We start from the raw sequence: 14,858 nt of genomic DNA, 5'->3' as shown, positions 1-14,858 counted from the left end.
GGGAATATCTCCCCACGTGTGACCTCACGCAGCTATCAAGAGCTGCACGCCACGCAATCTCACCTCCTGATCCTTGGTCTACCATTGCCATGGTAACAATCAGCAGTCGCACACCCCGCCACCGCCACTACCATGTCATCCCTCCCTTCGCTCGCTCCCACCACCACTCAGATGTGACTTGTCAGGGACTATTTGGGATGTGGATTGCCGGGCCGTGAGCCCCGACACTTTCTCCTGCAGAGGTAGAATAGAACCAATCAAGGAAATGGACCGGCTCCACCAGACGCCACTTGTTATTAGCATAACCCTCTTTTTGTACACTCCCCCGTGTGCATGTGTGCAGCTACTTATTTATGTATACCTCTTGATAACGGCGCGCACTTCACCGTGCCTCGACGAACAAGGGCTGAAGGGATCAGACAAGTCGTCTCTTTATGTGTGGAAAAGCTTGTGCTCTTTCAGGCTGCAATCATGGCTGGAGAGAAAAACACTACGGGACTCCATTCTGCCACAGCTAATTCTGCGATGCACTCTAGGAGCTTCCCATTGACTGTTGATGGGAGTGATTGTAGTAGACCTGCACGGTTAACATCTGACAGGGGAACATGCAGAGATGAAAACGCTACACGCCCTGAAAAAGCCGTCTCCCTCCGACTCCGCCGTTGTGCTTCCCCAGGAGACCATTATGTGCTCTCTGAAATGTGGTAAACTCGCACGAGGGAGGAGGTAAAAAGCTTTCCGTGGCGAATGTTAAAGTTTTTATTTTTTTTGCGAGAACCTGCGATAGATGTGGTAGTTTCCTGGATTGTTTGCCTCACTGTGGAGGGAAAGGGAGACGTTCTTTTGGGGGGAGAGGGGATGTGAAGAAGGCTTTGATGTGGTTGTGTTTCCAAAGCGGTGGATCTGCTGTTTCTGTTTCACCCGTGTTGTTCATCACGTCATTAGGGAAAATCATTTGTAGATGTTCTGGAATAATTTTAGCTCTAAGCTCCCATGTCAGATGTTCCTTGCTGGGCTATATCTCATCTCCCCTGAGGGCCTGTTTAACAATTAGTTACCATATAGTGCAACAGCACCCACAAGACTCCTCCATTAAAAATATCACTGAGCATCATCCCTTCTTTAGAGGGGAAAGCAGTATTTGTGCCATCATTACTGCACTTCAGACAGTCAGTCTCTTCTTTTTATTGTTCTTTATGGCAACCAGCTGGTGCATCCGACTCTGAAGACTCCACTTTGCCAATGTTAATCCACAAACTGTTGCACGAAACGCCACAATAACGAGCCTCGTTGTTTTATCCTTTATCACGGAACAAATGATTTTTCTCCACGTTAGCGATTATCATCATCAGCGCGCGAGACAAAGAGATGGAGCCACCGACAAGTGCGAGGCGAACGCTCGCACGACAAAATGTATTTAATTAGTTTAAAGATAGCAGGGGTGATCATGACATCAGCAACTTGGGAAGTTAAGCGCTGTCTTTACTTCCCTCTGCCATTTGATGAATAGAACAAAGAGTCGCGCGTTCCCCCCCGTCTGACTGTACCATCCTTTTGATTTCGGTCTAATTGGGTGCACGTTAGCCTCTGGTACAACAGATACAACTAATTAGGCTCTTGTGCGTGTAATTAAAACGATGTACCATGGCCAAGCTTCCAGCAGGGTATGTGTTTAACAAAAGCAATCAAGAAATTTATCACCTGGAAAGATCCTTTTATCCATTTTTATCTCTGTGTTTGTTTTTTGAAGACAAAGGCAAGTCACCGGTTTTCTGAAAAGGGAACTCTGTGGGGGCGTCGGAGCTTTTGGAGAATGAGGGTTTGATCCTGGGAGGCTGGCACTTATCAGGAGTGTTGTGTGATACGCAGAGCTCGGTAACCTCCTCGGAGATTCCTCATCTTTTTCCCCTCACTCTCTTTATATTCTCCACTCCTCCCTGCTTCCCTCCCTCACCATTAAGCCCCGTATTAAAGATTCATATGGCACCTACAGTGTATTCAGAATACACTACGCCCCTCCTGCTGCTCTCCTCTTCCTCCTTGTTCATTCTGCCCTCTACCTTCTCCCCCTCACCCGTTACCCAATCCCCCCTCCCTCCCCTTCCCGCCATATCAGTGAATTCCCTCTAATAAGGATACTTAGAGTAAATCCTCCCAACTCCTCTTTCCACAGCGGATTAGCGTTCTCACCCTCGGCGAAGAGAACAATCGGTTGAGAGGGGCAAAACAAAAGGCCTCCTTGTTGCCGATGTGCTGTTTTGGATCCTGGAGCTTGTTTTCTGTCTTTCTCAATATCACTCGTTTTCTTTTTTTCTCTCCTTCCTCTGGCTGAGACAGACGGTTACTCATCCTCTCTGGCTCCCTTACCTCTTCATATACGCCGCTCTTTTTGCTCTCTCCGTCTCTTCCATGTTTTCTCTCTGCCTTGAGCTCTCGTTTCTCATTACCAGATACGCCATCCATGCACATATGCCCCTGACCACTTATGGATTTGTTTCCCATTAATAAATTCCTAAGTCTGACTGAAGTTAATGCCGTCCTTCAGACCAATCTAACAGCTGATGCTAGTAATTTCTGCCGAAGTAGATACAAGTTCCCTGAGGGCAAAATATCTCTCCTCGTCACTTTCCTCATGCATCCCCCTCCATAAAACCCAACAGGAGAGACAACAAAGTTCATATAAATGATAAATGGAGCTGATGCAGAGGCGTTTATCCCTCTCCGTCTTAACTCACTCTATCACATGTAGAAATGAGGCAGCTCACACTAGCCCCACCGGAGTCTTCTAGCAATTAGGCAAGTGCCAGAAAAACACATTAATCTAGCTATTATATCTAGCCTTGTTAATTTATAGTTGGGTTGGAGAAGCTCACTCATTAATTGGCTGTGTTGGATGACACACAGCGAAATTACATTTGCATAGATCATTTTTAAATTGCCACCCAACATCCAGCTGGGAGCAATGCTGAGAATAAACCCCTTTGGTTTTAAGTGTTTGCTTGTTTGACGGCAGTTTAGTGATGAGAGGGAGCAGGCATGGAGGAAAAGGTGTCTGGGAGAAGTCGCTGGGAGCTGCAGGGCGTTTTAAGCGGCGCTCTGCGGTAGCCATCTCGCCCACGTCTCCATACAAGCAGAGAAATTGGCTGTACTCAGCGGACCAGGACGGAGATAGCAAGTGGTGGCGGCGGCGGGGGGGTAGGCAGAACGGGCACCCAAGCAAGAGGAGAGGGGAGGGCAGGAGGCGAGAGTCAATTCCAAAAGGACTCTTGAGTTTCATTCCAAAAATTGAATCGTCAATTTCCATTCAGCCGACCACTCTGCAGGATTGGAAATGAATGAGTGTCAAGGCGCTGGTTGTCCTGGAAATAGAGGTTAGCCCTGGAGTGAAATTCAACGGCGTCAGCGTGGGTGGGCCGGGGTGGGGGAGGAGGAGGAGTGGATAAGTGGTAGAGGAGAAAGAAAGGTGGACTGGAATCAAAAGTGAAATTGGACACAGGGCCTGACCTTGGCGTGCTCCGTTTTTGCGATGGCCCGGGTGATAATTCCTCCGGCTCGAGCGGCGCAGACTGGCAGCTTTGGTGTGACCGAGTGCGAGAGAAGGGACGGCTGTAATTATCAGCAGAAGGCTCAGGAGATAAAGAGACTGAAATGTTGGCTTCGCTGGCAGACATCAGCGCTATCTCGCACTCAAATTTTAACGCTTGTCACCCGGTCATAGCTGGTGCATGTGAGCGCGTGTGCGATGGGTGTCCACGTCTTCTTGCAGCGTACGGCGTGCTGTGTGCGTCTGTGTTAGCCCCCTGTAGGCATAAACCCAGACTTTGATGTTCGGCCCCCTCCAACCCACAGCATCTGACGTCTGGATGAGACAGGATGTCAGCGCACTCACCTGACATGAAAGACACAGTGGCACCTTCAGAGACGAGCTGCAGATGCTATCGCTGACACGCCTCAGCTACGCCACACGACCGGCCCGTAATGCCACCCTGCTGCTTATCAGGCCATCTGCAGCCTGATTAAAGCAGCTTATTTTTAGGCGACGGGGGGCTAATTCCCTCTGACCTTTGTTTGTCTGCATTTGATTAGAAACGGTGATCACTCAAGAACTGAGCAATTAATCAACAACAATGTCATAAATATAATATAATCATGTGAGGAATGTATGGGGAGGTATGCATCACATTATATTTGCACGTCTCCAGTGGTCCTTTACTTAAAGCTGCTACGAGGAACTTTAATTTAGTCTTGATTTTGGCGGCCCCTGTGGACAAAAGCGTTAGTGTTTCCAAGCACCAGAGTCCCTTTAGAAAAATCTCTCATTTTACTGCAGCAGACACTGACAGTCTGACAGTCTGCCCCGTTCAGTCCTGGTTCTGGTTCTACCGTGCCTCCCTGTCCTTCCAATACGGGCTGGGCCCCCAGCAGCGTGGTGTCCATGTTGGCTCCCAGCGGGGACCTGCGGAGAAAGCTCTGCTCCTGGCCGGAGGATGAGCCTCTGCGGCCCGGCGCCGAGGTCTCCACCTCCCGCTGGAGCTCTGACTGTAGGTAGAAGGTGGCAGCAAAGCTGGATCTATATGTCCGTGGCGGGCTGGTTGCTGCCAGAGGCCCCGCTGGAGTCTGAGCTGAAGGAGTTTCTTGTCAACCTGGATGATTTCATCTGGTTTTGCACGTCATCTGACCCGGTGACACCGATGACAAGCATTAAGAATAACTATATAGAAATAGCCAATGTTCTCTTTGGTGGTCTCGTTAGCAATTAAAGGTTCCTCGCAGTAACTTCAAGTAAAAGTATGAGGGCATAATCAGGAAAATGTATTAAAATGATTAAAAGTTAAAATACATAATGCGGAAAAATGGCCCTTAATTCAATTGATTTTCATTAATGCATTAATGTCCAGATTATTTTCTTGATTAATCGTTTGATTGCTAAAGAAAATAGTCCAATATGCCGTCGCAATTACCAACAGTCCAGACCTCAAACTTATTAACAATTTATTACATGTATTACTAAGAAGAAAAGCAGTAAATCCTCATACTTGAGAAGCTGTTACCATGAAATCTTTGGCAATCTCTACATGAAAAAGGAACTTGAACGATTATCAAATTAGTTGCCAATTAATCGTCTGTCAATCGACCAATTGTTCCAGCTCTACTTGTATTGTTGGGTAGTTTATTTTATAATAATGCATCATGTTTTAGAAGCTCTAGATATGTCTTTTATGCAAAACAAAAATCTTAATTTGTAAAGCAACTAGTAGTATCTCTCTGAGATAAATATAAGGCAGTAAAAAGTGCAATTCCCTCAAGTACAATTTTGAGGTACTTGTACTTTACTTAATTAAGTTGCATTCCACCACCGTATGTCACAGGCTCTCAGCACTAAAGGTTTTGATACTGAGCCAGGGGAATAATATCCCTCCGCCTCTATAAGCGCGGTACAGGTAGCTTTAATGTGTGTGTGTGTGTGTGTGTGTGTGTGTGTGTGTGTGTGTGTGTGTGCGTGTGTGTGTGTGTGTGTGTGTGTGACTGTGTGAAATGGCTCCTGCCTTTTAAGCGTCTCACTAATACGTAGAGTCCATTTTTCCAGGATTACAGGTGGTGGCAGTGGGGGTGTGGGGGGAGTGCGCTCTACGTGCTGCTCATTCCAATAGGCATCCATCAACAATCACTGCAGCTCCAGCTCCTTATAGCCGCCTCCTGGGGAACAGAGCAATCATGGCACAGAGAAGGGGCTGGAGTCTGGACGGGATTTTGGTACTCTGTGATTTTTTTATTTTTTTTATTTTCCAACATAGATCGTTCTGGCCAGAGTGTGTGTGTTTGTGAGAATGTTGATCGACATTAAACTAATCCGCAACTAATTTGATCATCGATTTAATCGTTTCATTCATTTTTCAAGCAAAACCTTTTCTGGGTGCAGCTTCTCAAATGTGTGGATTTGCTCCTTTTCTCCGTATTACATCATCAGATATTTTATATTTTGGGGCAGGGTCTGAAAATACCACCGCCACCCGCCAAATGCGGGTAAATTGTTGGCAGTGGCGGGTGAAATCATCAGGACATCCGCCACTTTGGCAGGCAGGGAAAACACTAGTGATGGGGATAGAGAACAGTAGTTGTCCGCTTTCTTGGCCTCTTGCCTCTGTGACTATCGTTTCCTCTTATTGATGCTTCCCGACAGTTACGCTGCACAATGACGCATAGGCACGCCGTATCATGTTTCAGTTTGCTCAACAGCATGACGCTACTAAACCTGAGGGGACGCACCCTATTTTTCCCTGATAATGAGACACTGAACAACGAACCTGTGTTTAAATCAGCAGGAGGAGAGTTAGTAACGTTAGCTGTTAGCAGCTGGTGGGCAGCACAGTCCTTATTGGTTAAAAAACAAAGCTACTAACGTTAACGGAGGTGCCATTGAGTTATTATTAGGAGGCGTTCAAAGTCAGCTCAGGAAAAAGGACTATTGGGCGAAGGTAAATTACAACGTTATCATGATGTGTTCAAATGTAATCTCGTAAAATTACGTTTTTGGCGAGAAACTCGAATAAATCCAGTTGTTTGATGGAGATGTTTTCACAGCAATATATATATTATATTAGAGAGGGAATTATGACCTGTTTAACCTCATAACAACTTCCCAAGATTTTTTGTAATCAAAGCAAATATTTAAATATTCATAATTATTTTAAGTGTATGTTTTTATACAAATAACTGCTATAGATGACAATAACAAAGTACAGTACAGTATTGTGTACACTACCCTCCCTCCACGGTGTAATTCGAACACTGTAATTTACCACGTATATAATGTTTTTTATGTAAAATATATCAAACATTGAATGACATCAGATCTCAAATGTTATTCCTTCATTTAGCGCAGAGATTTCAAAAGTGGCAGAAAAATATAGAACCCATTTTCATTTACATATCTTGAGGTCAGAGGTCAAAGAAACCCTTTGAAAATGGCCATGACAGTTTTTCCTTGTCAAAATCTTGCCTAAATTTGGAGCGTTATTTAGCCTCCTTAATGACAAGCTAACCTGACATTCGCTGGTACCAATGCATTCCTTCGGTTTTCTAGTTATAATATGACACCAGCTTCTTCACGCTAGCTCTAAAACAGCCTTCCTCAAAACAGTAAAGTCTTCTTATAATAATAAAAAAAATTGCTTGAAACATCTAGCGAGCCAAATCTAACCTTATAGCGGGCCAACTTTGGCCCTACTCTGGGCAGCCCTGTTCTAGTGTATATGTGATACAGTACGAGTGTATGAAGAGCAATATATATATATATATAAAATGTGTGAAAACCCTCCATCACAGTTTCCCAGAGCCCATGCTGATGTCACATTTGAGAAGTTGGAACCAGCAAATGTTTGACTGCTTACGACACCTTCAGTCCAGAGAGGAAAATAAAAGGAAGAAATCTCACTTTTCTGCCTGATCGATGAATTGACTCATAGTTCCACGTCCCTTTCAGAGTCACATACTAAATGAGTTGACACACATTCTTCTTCTCACACAAACACCTCTCTACCTGTCAGACAGTCTGAACACTTTAGTAGTAGCAGTAGGGACACGACGAGGGAGTGTGTGTGGGTGGGGGGGGGGGGGGGCTGCCAATCTGAGTGGCAGCACCACTGATCATCTCTACGATTTCAAACTTAATTAACCCGGGCGCCGCGCCACACGTCCTCCGGCCCGTCAACGGTGAGTGCCGGTTCACTATCTCCTCTGAGATCTGCGGTGATGACAGGAGGAGAGAGACGAGGAAAAGGGGGCGAGACGAGACAGATGGGAAGTAGTCCCACCAGCGTCGCATAACTTAACCTGCTATTAACGGATAATTCCTGTTTGTCTAGAATTGAGTCTTATTGTCAGAGCTTTTGTCATAATTTGCTGTCTGATATGACAACATCGTGCTCATGCTGACGTCTGGGGAGATGCTGACAGATTCAGACAGGGTGAAAACAAGCAGTCAGGAGATCAAACAGGTTGTAAACAGTTACCAAAAGCACTTCTGTTTGGAGAGAAGTGTTTGTAATAATCCCTCTTTGCACAAACAACTGTGGCAAACAACTGTGGTGGGTCAAAGATGAACCGTGTGATGGGTGTTTGTAACAAACACTTGAGGTAATCATTTTACTCTTCACCTTTTCTTTCTCTTCCAAACAAGTTTGGCTAACCTGGGGATTATCTAAAAACCGGTCTGATTCTGACAGTTGGAGCTTCTTGCCTCGTTGAACTTCCTTTTAGTGACGTTTAGAGCTGCAACTAATGATTATTTTCCTGATGAATCGATCTGCTAATCATTAGGTATTAATTGTTTGGTCTTTAAAATGTCAGAAAAAAGTGAAAATTTTACTTTTTTACTTATTAAAATTGCATATTTTGTCCAACCAACAGTCCAAAATCCAAAGATATTAATTTTACGGTCATAGAGGGGTATAAGAAAACTATCGAATATTCACATTTGAGTGGCTGGAAGTAAAGCTAAGAACAATTAATGGATTAGTTGTCAACTATTAAAAGAATCATCAACTATTTTGATAAAAGATTAATCGGTTTGAGTAAGTAAAAACTAAAATGCTCTAATTCCAGCTTCTTAAATGGGAATATTTTCTGGTTTCTTTCCCCCTCTATGACATTTAACTGAATATCTTTGAGTTGTGGACACAACAAGACATTTGTGGACGTCATCTTGGGCTTTGGAAAACAATGATTGACATTTTCTGACATTTTATAAACCAAACAACTAATCGATTAATTACAGTGAAAATAATCGTTAGTTGCAGCCCTTTTTTTGGCATTTTTGTCAAAAACGTTTTGTTAAAAATAACTACTCAGTTGACAAAATAGTTGCCAATTAATTTTCTGTTGATCGATTAATCAGCTAATCATTTGAGCTGTAGTGATGTCACATTTCCAAACTTCAGCACTGAACCTGGTGAGTGTTGTTGTTACTAACAGGAATAAGAACCGAGTTGTAAAACTTGGACCCAAACATCCTTCCAGCGTCTACAGTGCAAACAGCCCATGAATATAATTTGGCTGCTAATTAACCCTCAGCATTTAGCAGTGCAACAAAACCCTCAAAACCAGACCTCAGTTGCCCCCCTGCTCCCTCTTTCCTCCCCGGAGGCCTGACTCAGACTGTCTGCCTCTCCGTCCGTCTGAGCTCTGAGAACGCGGAAGTGCAGACTCGACCATCTCCACAGTAGGAGGGGGAGGTTTGTGTACCCACAAGGGCCCGCGCTGTATTCCCACAACCGACGAGGAATTTAAAAATACCTCAGCTTTGCTGTTTCTCATGCAAAGAGGGAGAGAACCAAGACGGGAGATTGATCTGTGACAGCACTTTCTCTCTTTCTTTCTTTCTTTCACTCGTTCTCTCTCCTTTCTTTTTTTAGTTATTTTTTCCTACTGTAAAAATAATCCTCTCTCCTTTTCTCACGTTTCCTCCTTTCTCTCTTCCCCCTGTATCCCCTCTTCCTCTCCCCTCCTCCGCCGTCCTGCCCGTCTGGCCGTCTGGCCGTCTCATTTAAGTCAGTGACATTTGATGTGAAGTGGCGCGGGCCCGAGAGCTCACAGCCACTGACTCATAAAAACACACATGCGCAGGGAGGACTTGATGTGGAGGGAAAGGTCAGGCCTACTCTCCGAGGGCCTAATCACCCACTCTCATTGAGTGGCTGGCTCACTCAGTCACACTTGATTGAGTGTGTGTGTTTGTGTGTGTGTGTGTGCGTGCGAGTGTGTGTGTTTGAGAAATGTGATCACGGGTGTGACTTAGTTGGTGTATGTAGGCGAGCGAGTTAGCGAGTGTGCGAGGGATAGATTGCGTCTCTAGAGTGGTGATTGGTGTGTGTGAAAGCTTGTTTATCAGAAAACGTGCATTCATGACTTGTGAACGTACGATGAGCAGATGACTGCTTTGGGTCAGGTGACACACACAAATATAAACGTGCATGCAAACACACACACACACACACACACACTTGCCCGAACATGTGGTGTAATCAGCGGCCTTATCAAGGGAACTGTGGGGCTGTAACAGGCTCATTAACTTCTCCCTGAGCCTTTTTTTAGAGAGGGAATTGGCCAAGACGAGTGGGCCACACTTCTGTCTAGCCCCTCTTAATACAGTCTGTTCTCCACTCACTTTTTTGCTGCAAGTGATTGTGCACGTGTGTGCATGTATGCATGACGATACCTCAACCCTCCTCCTTCTCATGTTCTTGTGCTTATTCCCTCATTAGTCGACCTTCGGCGCCGCCCATCCTAGTTGAGTTTAGAGCGTCCGCTAGCAGAGCAGGGCAGCGGGGATTAAGTATTAAAGAGCCTCAGCTGCTCTGGGGCTCCTGTAGCTCAGCGTTCGGCCACCGAGGCCTGATAATGGTGTTTGTTTAGCCATTAGTCAGGCCCTGCTTAGCAGCTCTCTCCCCTCCGGCTGCTGAAACGCTGATAGATGATGGATGAAGATAGTGAGGGGTTGGTGGATGGAAGGGGGATGAGAGTGCAGAGTGGTTTCAATAGCATCAAGAACATTCGGTGGGAAGTGTGTGACACTAAGGAGAAGTGTTTGAGGTAGTCCAAGCTAATGTGGGTTTTTCATTAACATTTGTGAGAGGAAGAGGAAGTTAGAAGGTGTTGTGAGTTGAGGTATTGTGTCGAGGTTTTATCAGACTCTACCCCTCCCTGTGATTAGTTCTCGTCGTCCGACTAATTAAAAAGTAGCCCAGTCTATTTCCTTCTGCGCGGCCAGCAGAAAGTACTCCTTCTCGCTGGAAGCTATTTAATTTTATGAGGTATTTTTTGCCGCTAATTTAGCCATTACCTTTTAAGCTCCAAACGTGACCTTCTTCTCCATATGCCGAGGAGAGCTGGCTAATCTTTGGGCTATTACCTGATAGCTGTTAGTCATTACCAAAAGCTGGAATCTTTCCGGGCCTCAGCCGACGCTTATGCCACCGCCGTCACAATGCTCAGTCACCATCCACCCTCTGACTCATCTTGACAAGTGACAGGCACCTGCCAGCCTCTCACAATGGGAACCATTGAGACTCAGTCAGTAACGTGCGTGTGATTGTCCTCCCTCTGGTCCTGTCTTTCTCTCTCTCGATCATCTCTAATCCTTCCTGCTTCCTGAGGTTACCTCCCTCGCTCATTCACAACCAGATAGATTTCATCTCTCACAGCTGTGTGCTCTATTCATACACATTCCTACCTGTGTTTAAAGGAATAGCTCAACATGTTGTGTGTGTTTTCTCTTTGTTTAATGCACACACTTCTGTGGAAAAAAAAGAACAACTTGTGGTTTAGAGGGAATTACTTGCTGGAACTATTTCCTGGCGAACAACAGATGGGTGCAGTGACTGCGTGCACAGCGTCCTGATGTCTTGTTGTAACAGTGTGTACATTAGTAACCAGGTTACACTGGGCTTTCTCCAGTCGGCTGATTTCTTTGACGTCATGTAAACGGGGGCAGAGGATTGAAGAAACCCGATTTCAACCTGCTAGATAAGTATCTCCTGGCAAACGCCGATTTCTTGTAACTAAGTTTCTATTCTGCTATTTTTAGGAGCATGCATGTGCAGGAGGAAGAGTTCAGACAAGTAACAGCAGAGCAGGCGGATGAAAGGACAGATAATTACACCTAATGATTACAAGTGATGCGTCCTTGTCCGACTGAAACTGAAACACAAAGTATGCTTTTAGAAGTCTACATAAGTTTGTTTCTCCTGGCTGAACATTTATTTGATAAATTTAAACACGTTCATGCTGTGAGGAGCAGCTTCGCTCTGTCCGTCTGTCCTCTCACTGCGTTGTCAATCTGCTCAGTCACAGACACACACAGCCAAAAAAAAAGCAGCAAGCAGTCAGTTGAATTAAGTAAGAAATTCAAAATAAAGTCTGTGGCAGGAAAGACGTCTGATTACTGACGGTGACCGGGTTACGACAGTATAACCTGAGTTCTCTGGTTTCTTGCATTTAAATGTGCAAAAAGAGTGTTTATGAAAAAAGCAGGCAGCAACCTCCGGGGCTGAAAGGTGAAGACGATGCTGAAGCACCTTAAACTTTCATTCTTTCTACCAGCCAGCAGGGGGCGACTCCTCTGGTTGCTAAAAGAAGTCTGATTGTATAGAAGTCTATGAGAAAATGAGCCTACTTCTGTCTTGATTTATTACCTCAGTAAACATTGTAAACATGAGTTTATGGTCTCAGTCGCTAGTTTCAAATCTTCTTAAATACAGCATGATGTTCATTTAGTAAATTTTGGTCCCATTTGGAGTCAAATAGACCATAAAGCAGGGGATGCTTTAGGGCGGGGCTACCTTGTGATTGACAGGTTGCTACCACAGCGTTGTCCGGTCTGGGAGTTGTCCGCGTTTTCATCGTAGAACTTTTTTACAGTGCGTTTTCAGTTTGTGAAAGTTAATTATAAACTTTTTGGTCGCCTAAAAATGTCTTATTCAGCTTTCCGTTGTACGTATAGCTCCACCCTCTCGTGTCTCTTCTGGTTGCAAAAAAACAAGATGGAGATGGTCAAAAAGCTGAGCTCGAGGCTTCAAATCGGCCACAAACCGACAGGTGACATCATGGTAGCTACGACCACTTTTTAAATAGTCTATGGAAAAAAATAACACTGACTCTTTCCATCGTCATAGTGAGGTTACCAGGTAGCATGCACACCTATGCTCACCAACCCACGCTGTAGTCAAAGATGCTGCATAGAAAGTACATGACAGATGGACAAACCAAAAAAGGAAAATTGTCGTTTTTTCACTGATTAAACTAACGAGACACAAAGTGTTGATTACTGAGCTTCGGAGGTGTTGGAAGCAGGATATTTTCACATTGGACAGAACCAGGCTTGCTGCCTCTCTCTCTCTGCTTCCAGTGTTTATTTTAGGCTAGGCTAAACACGTCCCAGCTCCACCTCTGTACTCACCACACAGACATGATATCAATCTTCTCATCTCGCTCTTGGAAAGAAAGCAAATAGGCATGTTTCCCAAAACACACATCGGTTACATCTCCTCGTCCACCGTTACACAGTTCTTCATGTGAATTCCCATAAGAGGTCAGGCGAGCAATCAGTCACCATAAGATCAGTATTCCCCTTGAAACCAAACTAAAGCTGGGCACTGAGACTAAACCACATTACAAGATACCTTCATGGCTCATTGGCGTTTATGCTGGTGAAGTGAAATCATTATAACCAATAAGGTGTGTAATGGATTCCTTCCCAGCAGTCAGTCTGCCTGCCTGACTTCTTAATTGTGGCTGCATGTGTGTTGCAACGCTGTACGTAAGCGGAGGGGCGAGCAGAGGATCGCCTTAGGGTGCTGTATGGATTAGAGAAGCTGCCCTCCAACCAGAGGAAGCAGGGATTTAAGCCTCTGTGTGTGTGTGTCTGTGTGAGCAAGCATCAAACCTGCTGAAGTGCCCTTGAGCAAGACAGTGAATCATTACCCATTCTTTAAAGAGAGTCTGTCACAGAGTGGGAGAGAAAAGAAACGCCCTGCAGCCGTCAAGCAATGTGTCACAAAGGAAATTAGTTTGGGAAATGATTAGTCGACTAAACGATAACTTGATGGACAGAAAATTAACCTGCAACAAATTTCATCAATTAATCATTTAAGTCATTTATCAAGCAGAACGTGTATGCCAGATCCAGGTTCTCAAATGTGGAGATTTGCAGTGTTATATTGGTTTAAATGAGGCCTTTCAAAGATAACGCGATAACGCGTTAATGCAAATTCGTTTTAACGCCACTAATTTCTTTAACGCATTAACGCAATCAATCTTCAAGCTAGAGTGAAGATAGTGGCATCATATGAAACTAGAAAAACCTGATGAATCCATCGGTACCAACCATGTCATACTAGCTCGTCGCAAAGGAGGTTAAATAACGCTCCGAACTTGTGTCCACAGGGGCGTTTTTTGTAATCGCGAGGGGATGCAACGCTTCCCAGCATTGGACGATTGATGGGCTGCCACTAGAAACGAGGCTCTTCCCACCTGATTGGACGAACGCTTTCCCTCTGTGGGCTGCTGCTCCTCAGCTTTCAAACCGGAAACAACATGGAGGCTCGTTTGGAAACTTCCTTCTCATATTTCAAGAAAATAGTTCACTGAAATGTGTTTCTGAAAACATTTGAGGCGAGAAATAATCCATGCAGCTGCTGAATCTGTCTTTATTCTGGATCGACAACGTTTATCTTAAAAGATTCTCGGGAGTTTCCAGAGGCGGCGAGTCACGTCGGACGCCTGTGATTTGCATAAAGTAGCCTGGACCTCAGCTTTATGCAAATGAGGAGCAGGCGTCGTGACGCTACCAGAATGCATTGCACGGCTGCTTACATAGACAATTAATGGGGAGCGTGGAAAGGACGGATCCTGTGGACACGTACCGTCACGCTTAATTTTGGCGAGGAAAAACTGTCATGGCCATTTTCGAAGGGGTCCCTTGACCTCTGACCTCCAGATATGTGAATGTAAATGGTTTCTATGGGTACCCACAAGTCTCCCCTTTACAGACATGCCTACTTTATGATCATCACATGCAGTTTTTTTGCATGCAGTATAAATGTGTTATTTTCGCCTATTCTAAAATGGTGTATTTGAATATTTCTACATACTGGGGTCCATAAACAGTCTTAGAATTACATAAATTGGGTATCACTGTGAAGCTGATCTCTTGTGAAGCTAATGAGTCCAATTGTATTCATGTGTGTTGCTGTTAGTCCCCGTAGTAGCTCTTTGACATAGTGACTTTTTTACTCAGATTTGATATGGTGTCTTTATACTATGAAAGTTTCTGACATTTTATAAGCTGAACTATTTATGGG

The 14,858-nt window shown here is 44.7% G+C and overlaps 1 protein-coding gene across 4 annotated transcripts in view; it reads left to right on the top strand.

The window, feature by feature from the left end:
• Nucleotides 1-14,858, top strand: part of plxnb2b (plexin b2b) — a 294,038-nt gene that overhangs the window by 212,883 nt on the left and 66,297 nt on the right. Inside the window, exons 1-2 of one of the 4 annotated variants that reach the window (XM_037767570.1) lie at nucleotides 9,162-9,170; nucleotides 10,601-10,605. The exons of the other annotated variants lie outside the window; for them this stretch is intronic. The gene's annotated coding sequence lies outside the window, so the exon portion shown is untranslated. Of the gene's footprint in view, nucleotides 1-9,161; nucleotides 9,171-10,600; nucleotides 10,606-14,858 lie in introns of those variants that run through there. 4 annotated transcript variants of the gene reach the window in all.

Source organism: Sebastes umbrosus, chromosome 4, assembly GCF_015220745.1.
Source record: "Sebastes umbrosus isolate fSebUmb1 chromosome 4, fSebUmb1.pri, whole genome shotgun sequence".
NCBI classification, from domain to species: Eukaryota; Metazoa; Chordata; class Actinopteri; order Perciformes; family Sebastidae; genus Sebastes; species Sebastes umbrosus.
The sequence above is the reverse complement of the archived record's forward strand: the minus strand, read 5'-3'. Positions and strand labels throughout refer to the sequence as shown.